A 13,556-nucleotide genomic window follows, 5' to 3' on the forward strand; every position below is an offset into this window, starting at 1 on the left:
TATTGGCCCTGGGGTTTTCACTCTGGGTTTTCGCCTCTCCCTGGAGATCACATGGTCTGGAATGGGGGGGTGGGGGTGAGTTAATAGGTTGTGATGAACAAAGCATCGTAGCTGTGAGGGACAGCTCGGTGGATAGGATATTGGTATGTAGATAGGCTGGAAAATTGGGCGGGGATCCTGGATTCAGGATTCAATCCTGGACCGGGGAGCGGCGCGGGCTTGGAGGGCCGAAGGACCTGTTCCTGTGCTGGAGTGTTCTTTGTTCTTGTTCTTTGTTCTAAACAGCAAACAATGAAGTCAAAACACAAACAAGCAAACACTATCTGTAAGTAGATTATTTTTGTCATGGTGATAATGGGTGGAAAAAATTGGACACGTGGAAGTAAGCTGTGTGATGAAGATTTTTTTTAAAAAGGTTATCCAGTTAAGCTTTCTCCAAGTGTTTTGATTCAATTAAAAGTGTTGTGAATGGAAGTCAGCACTTCCATGGAAGCAAAGAGATGTGTGAAAATTTGTCAACCAGGAAGGTATTAGTGCACGTTCATTATAAATCACTCTGCGTGCTGAACATTGGTTAGATTAGTCACAGCTAAATTTGCAATGATTTATGCAGAGATTGAGGGTGGGAAGGTCTTGTGGTCCTAGAAGCATTTTTCTTAATTTTGAGGAAATTGCGTCAACTCAGAACAAAGTGCAGATACGTATTAGTCTGGATTTTAACACTGATGAGTAATTTTTAATCTATTGAAAGATAGCCGAGGGGTAAATGCAGATTAATTATTGAGATTTTTACTTTGGCAGAAGAGTAATATTGCTTTACAGGATGAGATAACTCTTAATCTTTTAATATAAAGAACTGATAATGCTGAACGCAGTGATTGGCAAAGGACCTACACCTGGGGCAAAATCTACATACATTTTAGCAAAAACCTGGGTCACCCTTTATAACAACCTAAAATTTAACCTAAAGTACTTTGTACTTTGAATGACAGAGGAACAATAAATATGAAATATTCAGATGCATATTTCATATTGATAAAATGATGTTTGATTTATTAATACTTGGAACTGTATAATATATTCAATATTTGTTTTCATTTCAAATGCTATAATTACATTTATATTTCTAATAGTTTTTACTGAAAATTATCTGATTTGCTTACCAGCCTATCAATATTTAATATTCTGTTGTTTTTGGTAAAAACACATTGTAACAATAACTTTGATTTGCATTATTATATTAGGAAATAGCACTTTCGCTTATGTAGCATCTTTCCTGACCACTTTATAACGAGTGAAGTATTTGATTGATTGATTTATTAGTGTCACAAGCAGTCACACTGCAATGAAGTTACTGTGACGATCTCCTAGTCGCCACACTCCAGCACCTGTTCGGGTACACTGAGGGAGAATTTAGCACGGCCAATGCACCTAACCAGCACGTCTTTTGGGCTGTGGGAGGAAACCAGAGCACCCGGAAGAAACCCATGCAGACACGGGGGGAATGTGCAAACTCCACACAGAATGTGACCCGAGTCGGGAATCGAACCCAGGTCTCTGGCACTGTGAGGCAGCAGTGCTAACCACTGTGCCACCGTGCCACCCAGTTTGTTGAACCACTGTTTTAAAGTTTTTGTTTTAAAGTTTATTTATTAGTATCACAAGTAGGCTTACAATAACACTGCAGTGAAGTTACTGTGAAAATCCCCTAGTCGCCACACTCCGGCGCCTGTCTGGGTACACTGAGGGGGAATTTAGTACCGTGCTGCCCACTTTTGAAGCGTCATTGTAGAACTTGAATAAAAGGTAACAAATTGCACTTGGAGAGCTCCCCCAATTAGCAATGTGATAATGACCTGATCATCTCTTTTCAGGATGTTGATTGAGGTACAACCATTGGCCAGGACACCATGGATCCCCCTTCTTCAAAGCAATCCATCCAAGAGAGCAATGAAGGCTTTTATTTAATGCCTCATCCGAAAGACAGCACCTCTGACAATACAGCATTCCTTCAGTACTGGAGCGTTAGCGTTTGATTTTGTGCTTAAGTGGAAATTTGAAAATCTTTCTGATCTAAAGAATGTAAAAACAAAGTCCCCTGGTGGGACTCGCCAAAGGATTAATTTAGGGCAGTTAGTAAAATCATAGATTCCCTGCAGTGCAGAAGGAGGCCAGTTGGCCCATCGAGTCTGCATTGACTCTTCAAAAGAGTATCTCACCCTATCCCTGTAACCCCACATATTTACCCAACTAACCCATCAAACCTACTCATCTTAAGACACTAAGGGACAATTTAGCATGGCCAATCAACCTACCCTGCACATCTTTGGACTGTGGGAGGAAACCAGAGCACCCAGAGGAAACACACGCAGACACGGGGAGAACGTGCAAGCTTCACACAGACAGTGACCCGAGGCTGGAATTGAACCCGTGTCCCTGGCGTTGTGAGGCAGCAGTGCCACCGTGGCACCCGTAAGCCAGTTCTGACTGGTTCTTTAAACAGGGCAGGCCGAGACTATAAGAACAAGCACAGAGTGCCATTTTGCTCAGAGTGCTTGGGAGTTAAGGTAAGTGTGTGAGATTAGGAGAATTCAAAGAGAATTAGCCTTAAATTTTAAATTTCATTTTTTAATCTAACACAAATTGCTGGTAAATTTTTGGGTTTACAAATTGCTGGTGGAGATTTGAAAATCTCTCTGATCTAAAGAAGGTAAAAATCCACAACCTTTGGACTCAGAGACCAGTTTGTTACCAGCTGAGCCAGTTGACACCGAATATTAAACATATAATTATATAAATAAATGTATTATTGATGCGCGATTAATCCACTCAGGAGGCTAGATCGTACCCGGGAATAAAGGCTTTTATTCGCAACAAGAATAGAGCATACTGCTTAACAATACAATCCCAGACTAAAGGGTCACTAGGAAGTGCAGTGACCTTTATACTCCTATAGGAAGGCGGAGCCAAACGGAGTGTACCACAGAACAATACCAACAGGTGGAACACCCCAACCCTAACCCCAACAGTAACAAGAGTAACATATGTACAAATACCCATAGTGGTAACCATCTATGGTTCACCACAATTATAATAATTTTGCATGAGCATTCATGAAATTAAATAAAAACAATTGAATTTTCATCGTTGAAGTACTTTTTTCTCCAATTCAGAATTGAAGGATATATCTAAAATAATTGTTTTTGAATTCCTTTTAATATCGATATTTTCACAGTTTCATTCACAATTTGTCAATTTGGATGAATGGACATTTAAAATCCAACCATTCAGTCCTCCTCAAGCTTAATTTATGCTCTTTCATGTTACTTATAAAGAACAAAATGATGAAACAGCTAACATTTGAATCATGAAATGGACAGTACGTTGGCACAGTGGTTAGCACGTTGCCTCACAGTGCCAGGGACCCAGGTTCAATTCCAGCCTTGGGTGACTGTGTGGAATTTGCACGTTGGGGGCAAGGCTTGGAAAAAAGGTTCTCAGAGTGTCATTCCTCGCCAATGCCAGATTCCAATCCCAGGCACAGTGGTTAGCACTGCTGCCTCACAGCACCAGGGACCTGGTTTCAATTCCGACCTCGAGTGACATCTGGAGTTTGCACAGTCTCCCTGAGTCTGTGTGGGCTTCCTTCAGGTGCTCCGGTTTCCTCCCACACTCCAAAGATGTGCGGGTTAGATTGATTGGCCATGCTAAATTGCCCCTTAACGTCAGGGGGATTAACAGGATAAATGGGTTTACACGGAAAGGGCCGAGATGCAATTGTTTTTAGTGAAGGCTGAATGGGTCGAATAGTCTCCTTCTGCACTGTAGGGATTCTATAGGCGGGATTTTATGGCCTCGCTCATCCTGAAACCGTAAAATCCCGCCTGAGGTCAATGAACCTTTCCATTGTCCACCCTTCACCTGCTCTGATTCCCGTGGCGGGCAGGGCGGTAAAATTCTGGTCTATGATTCTACGAACTATCAATATCTGTGATTCTGATCCCCTTCAATTTGCTGGATTGTACTGCTAGGTTATAGCAGATTCAGTTTGGACTGACTGAGAAAAAGGACCCACTGGCGGCTTGTGAAACATATACCCTTGTCACTATTCTCCCGGCTATGAGAACCTATTATGTCAACAAATACCTAAGGGACGATGCAATAACTACCTTCTACCATTGCCGCTGTCCATTTCTAAACTTGGAAAAATTGGGTTCATAGAGCAGGGGGGCCATGGTGAAGGATTATAAACACAGCGTTCAGTTAAATTGGACTCTGTGCGTGAAAGAGAATGGCTTGTGCTATACAGTGGAGCATGCTTCTATTTATAGAACCCTGTTAAGGAGGTGGAAGGTTGCAACTTATTTATTTTTAGATATGGAATGGAAAGGTTATTGCATTCTTTAAAAGGTCAAACTTGTATTCTTCAGGGTATGTCATGCGACAGCCTCAGCATGCTTTCAATTACCGTCAGACATTCTGTCAGAGTCGCCCAGGTGGCTTGCACTGTTGCTGAAACAGTGGGGGGAGAAAAGGCTCCAGCTTTCTGGAAACATCAAAGCAACTTCGCTGCTTTACATAATCTCCATGCAAAGGGATGTTTACTTCTTTGTTGAAAATCTGATTAATTGCTTGAAGGCTGTTTTCCAAAGGATTTACTCACCCACAGTAATTAGCCAACATGGCAGCATTTAAAATACTTGGATGTCAACATTTGCATGTCCGTCAGGGCATAATTGATCCGCTCTCATTCTAAACTGTAATCTCTCAGTCATTTAGCAGCACAACATGGCCTGCAAGTCTTTGATAGCCAGTACTATTATATCCCCATTTACACATTTGGGTGCTGATTATCTCTAACACCCTGCTGTTTGCCAGGTTGTTATTCCTCACATAATACCTTCAAAAGCGAAGTTCAGTCAATTATAATCCTGCGTATTATCAAAAACGTTGGAAATGGCACACCACCATTTCTTTAGAAACCTGTTGAGGGCTGAGTGAGGGGAAAATCGGATTACTCGCTAAAGCGAAGCATCAAGCCACATGTGTGTGTGCTGAAGAGAATGGTGCAAATAGAATGAAACATTTTTAAAAACTATGCTTCCTTATACTCTTAAGAAGATATTGAACATTTTTTTCCAGCTGTTAACTCGACTAACGAGTGGTTTTCAACGGCGGAGAATCGAAGAAGTTAACATTGTGCAAGTGAATTGAGCTTTATGTTGGGCTAGTGCGAAAGTGCCATCATAAACTGGAGTAGGTCTCATTGTTTAAAAAGTTCATTTATTAGTCACCAGTAGGCTTATATTAACATTGCAATGAAGTTACTGTGAATCTCCCCTACTCACCATACTCCGGCACATATTCAGGTCAATGCACCTAACCAGCACGTCTTTCAGACTATGGGAGGAAACCGGAGCACCTGGAGGAAACCCATGCAGACACGGGGAGAACGTGCAAACCTCACACAAACGTTGACCCAAGCCGAGAATTGAACAAAGGGTCTTGGCGCTGTGAGGCAGCAGTGCTAACCACTGTGCCACTGTGCCGCCCTTGTGTTCGCCCCGGTTCTCCGGTTTCCTCCCACAGTCCAAAGATGTGCGGGTTAGGTTGATTGGCCATGCTAAATTGCCCCTTAGTGTCCCGGAATGTGTAGGTTAGAGGGATTAGGGTGTAAATGTATGGGGTTATGGAGATTGGGCCTGGGTGGGATTGTTGCCGGTGCAGACTCGATGGGCCGAATGGCCTCCTTCTGCACTGTTTCTATGATTCTATGATTATTTGATTCAGTTTATTTGATTTACCCAAAAGAAAGAAAGTTGGGACCTGTTCGTGTTCACCACCGGCTTGTGGTTTTTTGCTTTATTTTGTGCAATAAAGCACTGTTCCTTTACAGCTGACTCCAGGAGTTATTATAGCCACAATAACATAATGTAAAGCTGAGTGTTACATGCCCCCAGTGAGCCTGTTTCCTGCAGGAGGAGGGGGTTGCCACGTTGAATAGAGTGAACACCTATGCCACCCATCTATCCACCCAATGCCAGCTCACCCCCATTATTCAAGAGCGTGAGTGGATAATGAAATTAAAAGCTCACCTGCCATACTTAAATAAATAATTAATGGTCAACTAGGCTTGTTATCAAGCCAATTGACCCTGATAATATGCTGCCCACACCATAAAATGTTTGGCATGGGCAACAGGGCAGGAGCGGAAAGATGTGTAGGTTAGGTGGATTGGTCATGCTAAATTGCCGGAGGAAGCCCACACAGACACGGGGAGAATGTGCAAACTCCACACAGTCACCCGAGGTCGGAATTGAAACTGGGTCCCTGGTGCTGTGAGGCAGCATTGCTAACCACTATGCCTGGCATTGGGACCTGGCACTGGGGAGGAATGGCAGTCTGAGAGCCTTTCGTCCCAACCACGCCCCCAGACCTCCTACCAAGCAACACGGGTCGCTGGCGCCAAGGCACTGGGGCCTTCCCAGTAGGCCTTCTTTTATGACACCTGACATACCCCCCTTCATGACCCTTAAATGCCATTAACAACTTCAGATGATTAGCTCTACCCCACCTCGACCCCTTTTGTTTTCATTTTTATTTAATTTTTTTACTGTTCTCTACCTTTTATTTCTTTATTGTCTTTCTTCACTTTTCTTCACACCGCCCCCCCCCCCCCCCCCCGCTCTTTCCCTCTACTTTATCCTTGCTTTTCTCACCTTTTCTCCCCCTTTGCTTCCACTTTCTCTAAATTTTATCTCCCTCCCACCCATCCCCCCCTCCCCCCACATCTTCATCTGTCACAGTTTACCCTCTGATTTCAGCTTCTCTGCTGTTCGGCCATTCACGCCCTTTATTCTTTCTTTGGATTGCCATTAGCAGCCTTTTCCCTGGTTTCTGTGGCGATGACTCATCTTTCATTCCCTCCCCCTGCAGTATAAATATCTCCCACTTTCTATGCCTTTTAGCTTTGACAAAGGGTGATCTGGACTCGAAACGTCAGCTCTTTTCTCTCCTTACAGATGCTGCCAGACCTGCTGGGATTTTCCAGCATTTTCTCTTTTGCCCTTCCCCTTTCTGTCCTACATCTTCATGCCCCCCACTGCCACTCAGGTCCCACCCCTCTCAAACCCCACCATCTTGGCACTGCCCATTGCACTTTGGCAGTGCCCACCTGGCAGTGCTGAACTAATTGTCCATGTGCCCTTTTTTGGGCATGATCTGGGATGCGCCAATACAAGAGGACCAGGACGATTGCAAACCATTTGACGCCGAACACTAACTGTCCTGGCTGGAGACAATACACATCTCTTTAACCTGTGCTTAACCCTCTCTCCACTCACATTGTCTGCACCTTTAAGACTTGATTACCTGTAAAGACTCGCATTCCAACCATTATTTTGTAAATTGAGTTTGTGTCTTTACATGCCCTGTTTGTGAACAGAACTCCCACTTACCTGATGAAGGAGCGCGCTCCGAAAGCTTATGGCTTGTGCTACCAAATAAACCTGTTGGACTTTAACTTGGTGTTGTGAGACTTCTTACTGTGTTTACCCAGTCCAGCGCCGGCATCTCCACATCAGAATGGTGGCACAGTGGTTAGCACTGCTACCTCACAGTGCCAGGGACCCAGGTTTATTTCCTGGCTTGGGCCACTGTCTTTGTGGAATTTGCATATTCTCCCTGTGTCTGCATGGGTTTCCTTCGGGTGCTCTGGTTTCCTCCCACAGTCCAAAGAAGTGTGGGTTAGGTGGATTGGTCATGCTAAATTGCCCTTCAGTGTCAGGGAGACTAGCTAGGGTAAATGCATGGGGTTATGGGGATGGAGCCTGGGTGGGATTGTTGTCAGTGCAGACTTGATGGGTCGAATGGCCTCCTTCCTCACTGTAGGATTCTATGGTTCCATAGCAATAGGGTGCAATAATTAAACTAACTTTTTCATTTTGAACCAAAAAGTCTTTACTGAAGGATATTTTAAATCCCTTTCATGCGTAAGGGAGTATTCACGCACACACACACACACATACGCACATTCACACACACACACACACACATGTACGCACATTCACACACACACACATGTATGCACATTCACACACACACACACACACACATGCTCACACATGCTCACACGCACATGCACACACATATACACGCACACATACACACACACACACATACAGACATACACACACACATACACACAAATTCACACACACACGTACACACACACACACATGCTCACACACACACACACACGCTCACACACATGCATGCACATACATACACGCACACATACACACACCCCCCCACATGCACACACATACACACATGCATACACAGACACACACACTGCAAAGAGATTTGGGCAAACACATTTTCGAGCACGAGTGACAATGGTGACCTGAAAATGAAGCCATCGAAGGTAAAGTTGAGGCAACAGGATGGAACAATGAAGCCAATAAACTGAAAGCCTACTGCAATGGGAAGGGGTGGGTGGTCGGAGGGTCGGTAATGTGGGAGACCGGCAGTGCGGGGCTACTGCAAATGCACCGACCTCGGCGCTGACAGATTGGCGCATGCGCAGTGGCCCGCTCAGCGGTAGTCTGCAAAGAACAAATTCTAGCTGCAGAACAAGCCAGTTACACTTTTCAAACTGAATACTACTACAGGGTGGCACGGTGACACAGTGGAGAGTGGCACAGTGACACAGTGGAGGGTGGCATGGTGGCACTGTGGAGGGTGGCACAATGGCACAGTGGAGGGTGGCATGGTGACACAGTGGAGGGCGGCACGGTGACAGAGTGGAGGGTGGCACGGTGGCACTGTGGAGGGCGGCACAGTGGCACAGTGGTTAGCATTGCTGCCTCACAGCGCCAGGGTCCCAGGTTCAATTCCGGCCTCGGGCCACTGTCTGTGTGGAGTTTGCACTTTCTCCCTGTGTCTGCATGGGTTTCCTCCGGGTGCTCCGGTTTCCTCCCACAATCCAAAGATGTGGTGGGTTAGGTTGATTGGCCATGCTAAAAACCCTTAGTGTCAGGGGCATTATCAGGGTAAATGCATGGGGTTCCGGGAATAGTGCCTGGGTGGGATTGTGGTCGGTACAGACTCAATGGGCTGAATGGCCTCCTTCTGTAGTGTAGGGATTTTATGTTAAAAGTCTCCCAAGCTGATTCCCATTCCAAGACCACCAAAAAGGATTCCTGGCAAGAAAAACTACAAGTGACTAATTTTGTGTCCTGCTGAACATTCATCTTCTTGACAGAATCCTGCAATAATCTGACATACAACCTTAGCTATTGAATCCACCTAAACTACCCTTTAGGACAGAAAACACCACCTTCATTGGGCCCAAACTGACTTGTTTTCTGTGACAAGCCAAACACATGAACTTTGCCTAGTCTTTTGTTTACAACTTGTAAAAGTGCAGCCTTCTCTTGAACTGTATGTTTCTTGAGTGTGTTTGTGTGTGAATAGCGTAGTGTTTGACTTTCAGGGTGCAAGAGTGAATAAATGATTCTCTGTCTTTAAATCCACAAAAGCTTGCTGCTGATTATTTTTAAAATGGCCAGATGTGCAGCGGTTCAGAAACATGTACACTTTCCTTGCCAAAAAAACCCCCAAACTGATTATGGACAGTAAAGAAAATCGTACAGGAGTTACAGTTCTCTCCCAACTCTGTGTGTAACCCAATAAATATAGCAAGAAAAACATAGGATAAAAAGCAGGGGAACAGGCTAGTGAACAAACTCTTTAATTCAGAAATGTACCATTGGACATAAAGCGCTAATCATTTATAGTGAAAGAAATATGTTCATGTAAAAGAGAAAAGTGCTGAAAAGGTGATCTCTCGAGTGTAAAAATGGAAATGTGTCGACTGTGCCACAGATTGATGATATAGCAGTGAAGTTAATGGTCAATTCTGGGTGTGTGAGAAACATTATTGATGACTGCAGTTTCATGGAAATTGAGTGAAATGCTTGTTCGAAGCTGAGATACACAAAGCTAGCAAATGATCGGGAAACTCAGGAAGTTGTGAAGTCTTGCTGGGCTTACCAGAAAAGAAACAAGTACGAATCAATTCCAAACCTCCCTACCTCTCTGTCCCTTTTAACTGTTAGTTTAAACCCTAAGAAGCAGTGGGGCAAAGGGCAGTGTTTTATGTGACCCTATCGGGCATGTTTCTGCTGGATGATGCACATAAAATAGGGCGGGTACCCACTCCACCATCTTCCTGCCTACAGTCAAGCGCACCCCTATGATGCATGGGTGGATTTATTCAGGCACTGAATCTATCGAAAGCGTGGCTCTGGAGTTTCAGAGCGTACACCACATCCATGGCAGTGACTGTCTTACGCTTGATGTACTCGGTTAGGTGACTGCATCCTGATCCCATTCTCTAACAAAACCTTCAGTGCCCTACGTGTCTCCTTACAGATCAAGCCCAAGATCCACTTGAACCTGCCACAGCGAGCCAGCTGATGGATGGCTGCTTTGGTGATGCCCTGGATGTTATCACGAAGCACTTTGCGGTGCTGCTTTGCTCTGCCTTTTCCCAGTCCTTTGCCTCCTTTTTCTCTACCAGACATGATTCTTCAGTCAAATCACTGCTGGGCGGGCATCAAAATCAGCAGCATTGTTCATATTCTGAGGAAGGATGTCCTTGCTCTTGAGGGAGTACAGCGAAGGTTTACCAGGCTGCTTCCTGGGATGGCAGGTCTGTCATATGAGGAGAGATTAAGTCAGTTAGGATTATATTCACTGGAGTTTAGAAGAGTGAGAGGGGCTCTCATAGAAACTTATAAAATTCAAACAGGATTAGACAGGGTGGATTCAGAAAGAATGTTCCCGATGGTGGGGGAGTCCAGAACTAGGGATCATAGTTTGAGGATAAGGGGTAAACCTTTTAGAACTGAGGTGAGGAGAAATTTTTTCACCCAGGGATTGGTGAATCTGTGCAATTCACTACCATAGAAAGCAGTTGAGGCCAAAATGTGTGATTGCAAGAAGTTAGATATAGCTCTTGGGGTTAAATGGATTAAGGGAGATGGGAGGAAGGGGGGTTCAGGATATTGAATTCGATGATCAGCCATGATCAAAATGAATGGCAGAGCAGGTTCGCAGGGTCGAATGGCCTACTCCTGCTTCTAGTTTCTATGTTTATTTAAATAAATAATTGAGAGTCAATTGGGCTTGCTACCAAGCCAATTGATCCTGGTAATACAATGCCCGTGCCATAAAATGGTTGAAGTGAGCAGTCAGGTGGGAGAATTCAAAGCAAATTTCAAGGAGTGGGAAGGAAGTAGGGGGCAGCACGCAGATGGGCGGCACTATCAGGGCTTGCTTTTTGTGGATCGGGGGTGGCCCACCTAAGACAGAACCCCCCGCTTTCTTCCCACTCACCTGCTGCAGTAAACGCAACACCCACGCCTCACACCTCACTCTCTACCCTGCTCAAACCCTCCCAATACATCAGTTGTACCCAGCTCCAGAATCCATTGGACCTTCTTCCTGGTTGCAGGCCCGGCAGTGCTCACTAATGTGCTCTTGTCAGGTGGGAGATTGTTGGAGTTAAAAGAACATAAGAACATAAGAACTAGGAGCAGGAGTAGGTCATCTGGCCCCTTGAGCCTGCTCCGCCACTCAATAAGATTATGGCTGATCTTTTCGTGTACTCAGCTCCACTTACCCGCCCGCTCACCATAATCCTTAATTCCTTTACTGTTCAAAAATGTATCTATCCTTGCCTTAAAAACATTCAATGAGGTAGCCTCAACTGCTTCACTGGGCAGGGAATTCCACAGATTCACAACCCTTTGTGTGAAGATGTTCCTCCTCAACTCAGTCCTAAGTTACCCGGATCATTGGAGCCACCAGCCAATCGGATTGGCTGACAGTTCCCCAGTGCAAGGCAGAGGTCCCACTTGGCTTGTGTTTTAGACGGGTTGCAGACTGGGGGTTGGACTGATGGGAAACAGGTCAACTCCGCATCAACTTTTCTTCTGGGATGGAGTGAGCTACCTGCCGCTGATCCCGATAATATTCTACAAATACTTAGACACTGATTAGTAGAAACATCAGAAGCATCGTCAGAATCATAAAATGATAGAGTTTAGTCCTCTAGCCCATCAAGCCAAGTCCAGCTTTGCTCAGGCTATGCAATTAGCCCCACACACCTGCTTTTTACCCATGCCATTCTCTTTCAAATGTTTATCCAATTTCTTCTTAAAAGTTATATTGAATTTATTTATAACCACACTTGCAGACAATGCATTTCAGATACCAGTCCCTTACGCTGTAAAAGAATTGTTTTCTTCCTTCAATTATCCATCAAAACCCGTCTACCCCCATGCCCAGGGTGTAATTGCAATGCTTCTTCACGGAAAAGTGGGCAGAAGTTTCGAACTCTTTTCCGCGAACCACAATTGATGCTCCGAATTGTTAATTTTAAGACTGAGATTGATATATTTTAGTTAGCCAAAAGTATCAAGGGATATGTGACAAAGGTGAATTTATGGAGCTCGGTCAGGGATCAGTCATAATATGTTCAGTGGCGGAACGGGTTCAAGTGGCTAAGTGGCCTCCTTCTGTTTCCACCCTCCTGTTCTCCACAGACACTGCATCCTGTGCCCACATGAAAAGAACATCTTCACCACAGTGAGCAACCATACTTGTTTAGTCATTTGAGATGAGAAGGTGAATTAGCATCAAATTAGGGTGCACGGTGGCACAGTGGTTTGCACTGCTGCCTCACAGTGCCAGGGACCCGGGTTCAATTCCCGGCTTTGGGTGAGTGTCTGTGTAGAATTTGCACGCTCTCCCCATGTCTGTGTGGGTTTCCTTTGAGTGCTCCAGTTTCCTCCCATACTCCAAAGATTGTGTGGGTTAGGTGGATTGGCTATGCTAAATTGCCCCTTAGTGTCAGGGGGATTAGCAGGATAACTATGTGGGGTTACGGGGATAGGGCCTAGGTGGAATTGTTTTCGGTGCAGACTCAATGGACCAAGTGGCCTCCTTCTGCACTGTAGAGATTCAATGATTCTATTTGACATCTGCACTGACTTGCCTGTCTTTAACACATGCCCCCCCCCCCCCCCCCCCCCGGGCCTGTGCTCTTAAAAATGGGGGAATTCATCTTGGTGTGTTCTCGGGTGGCGGAAGTGGCTCGCTGGTCCTGCCAGCGTTTATGCCATTTTGTGTGGCTCGCCCATCCCTCCTGGAAAATCTGGTCCCTTGTCTTGAAATACCACCTTTGTTGTGAAGTTGCCCATGTAAGGTTGAAAATGTGGTGTTTGACAAATGTAAATAGTGAAAAGAAATGCTAAAAGAAAAAAAAAGAAACAATATAGCATTGTCTCTTTAAGAAAACAGGTCTTTGTGCGTGGATTTTGAATTGCAGAGAGCAGGCTGCAGAAGCGATTTTTGCAACATCGTGTCAAAAACCTAGCAGTCAGTGTTCCAACCTAACCAAAACAGGCTTTTGAATTGGACCAATGAGTTTAAAGCAAACACGCAGAGACACTGAACCAATGGAATTCAAATGTGAGAGTTGTTGA

This window comes from Mustelus asterias, chromosome 27 (assembly GCF_964213995.1).
Source record: "Mustelus asterias chromosome 27, sMusAst1.hap1.1, whole genome shotgun sequence".
Taxonomy (NCBI): domain Eukaryota; kingdom Metazoa; phylum Chordata; class Chondrichthyes; order Carcharhiniformes; family Triakidae; genus Mustelus; species Mustelus asterias.